Here is a 2,439-nt window from a genome sequence, read left to right as displayed (position 1 = left end):
AGTGAATCTAGAGCATCATACTTCCTTGCTTGCAGTGTAGAGTTCATGTAATGTACACTATCTTTCTCTTTTCTTTTCTTTTTTGCGGGGTTACACTATCTTTCTCTAGGTCAACACTTAGGCCGTGGATAGTATCAATGTATTCTAAAACGGAGGTATTAATTATTTTGAGGGGTTGAAGCACTTTACTATTCAATCAAAATATTCAACGGGATTACAATAATATCTGGTCTCTCCAAACATATCTCCCAACACCTAATTTATGTTGAAGTGTGATGCTCTAGATTCACTTGAAGAGTAAGGTAGTGTGGCTCTAGCTAATTTATGTGCTTCAACATTTAATTGGGGCTTCTCGTGAATAATTTCTACCGAGACAGAACTTTCAAATTTCATCTTGATATCTGATAATAGCATCTAATGACCCTTTGTAAATACCATTGACATGCTTCACGGTAGCTGCGCTGCCTTGCGCAGTACGTGGCGATGACCAACCACTGACATGGAATATCGGATGCCAACGATAGAGCTTCATTGCACACCATCGCCTCAAGTGCCCACGATTCTGTCATATCTGACATGTTTCGGCTTTGTTATCGGTTTTGTTCTACTTTCTCGTTGACATGTTCAGGTGTCCCTGTGACATAGTCACCTATGTCATCATATCGAGAGGGCCCTTAAGAATATATTTTCATCGTCGAAGGAGCAAATTTCACTCTCGAGCTATCTAGTCCTTTGTCAAACTTTCTGATGAACCTGTAAGTTGCCGTTATGACCACCGTGTTACATATGACGTTTGAGCAACCTCAAAGTTCACAGTATGGTAAGAAGCGACTATGATACTCTGATGGTGTAAGCAACTAAAACACATGTTAACACTTAGTGTTATAAAAATTGACATATGGCGATATAATCTCAAAGTGTAACAAACAAGTTTGGGTCGATTCAATATGATCGTTCTTTCAAGGTCATATTCTCAATGTTGTCTTAGGACTATCATTACACTTAACAATATTCTAAAATTCGGAAAACATGACACCAACTACACTTAAGCTAGTCTTAGAGGCAAATCTAGTAACCTAATTTTACCGTTGAACATTTCACACCTGCATATGAGTTTTCCACTGAATCACTTATTTCAGGAATCATGGCAGTTATAGTATAGAATATAAACTATGAATTATGAGTATGGAAATATAATAATACAATATTATTACCTCTAAGGCATATTTCCAACAAAACTCTCTCCCATGCTACCTCTCAGACGATCGCATCGCTTTCATCGCCACATTCATGCCGACCAGAGCCGCAACATCGGCATTGATGTCACATGATGTGACCCAAACGGGAGAGTAGCGCTGACGAACGCAACCAGACGAGCCACGCCGCTTCAGTGTGGACGCGTCCTCCCGAGAAACCAACTTCGGTCGTTGCGCCGTATTAAAACGGGTTGACCGCCTGTTCGCCTAGCCACGACTATTTAAGCACCTCGTCAACGTCATCCAAGCCCACAACGCACTCTCCACTCCATATCTCAGCGCACCTTTGCCGCTCCTCTCTTCCTCCACTCACCGGTGATGGGAAAGTCCTGGGCCTTGGTGTACACCCTGTCGCTCCTCTGCCATACCCCAAGGTGTACTCAATATGGAGTCCTTTGATGACTTATAGCGCGTACTCCAAGACATATTTGAATCCTTGACATGTTTATCCCTAGATATAACCGGCCTACATGTAACCCTAGATACCCCCGGTCCTTATATAAGCTGAGAGGTTTAGAATATAGCATAGAGAATTAGAAAATCACATACGATCTCGAGGTAGATCATCATGTACTTTGTAATCCAACCCATTCGATACAACAAAAGCAGAACGTAGGGTTTTATCTCTTCGAGATGGCCAGAACCTGGTAAACATCGTCTCTCCTTATCATCATGTTACCATCTAGTTAAGATCACCAGCTCGGGGCCCCCTACCCGAGATCTGACGGATTTAACTCCGACACCCGGAGCTCGCAACGACCTGGATCATCGGTCGGTCGAAGACCACGACCGAGACCAGCAGGCATCGTCTCCGCCGCCACGACAAGGAGATGGCGAAGTATGGGGAGGTGTGGTCTCTGAGCGAGACCACCGCCAGCCCCGCCTCCGGCAACTCCCGTCGCTTGCCTCCCTCCTGCCCACGCCGCAACCGCATTGCGCGCGAAGCAAGAGCAAGCGGAGAAGATAATTCGCGAGCGCCACGCAACGACCGCGAAACTTTATCGTGGCACCGCACCCTTCCACCGCTGAAAGCTTGACTCCGACGACCGCGATGGAGGTGCCACCGACCAGCACGTCCAGGTGTACGAGATCACCGTCAACGTCAGGTATATGATAGTTTAGATTTTACTTTTAGTTTTACTCCACCGGACAAAATATCATCCGGTTTTATTTTCTTTGAACA

The sequence above is a fragment of the Triticum dicoccoides genome, chromosome 7A, assembly GCF_002162155.2.
Source record: "Triticum dicoccoides isolate Atlit2015 ecotype Zavitan chromosome 7A, WEW_v2.0, whole genome shotgun sequence".
NCBI lineage: Eukaryota > Viridiplantae > Streptophyta > Magnoliopsida > Poales > Poaceae > Triticum > Triticum dicoccoides.
The sequence above is the reverse complement of the archived record's forward strand: the minus strand, read 5'-3'. Positions refer to the sequence as shown.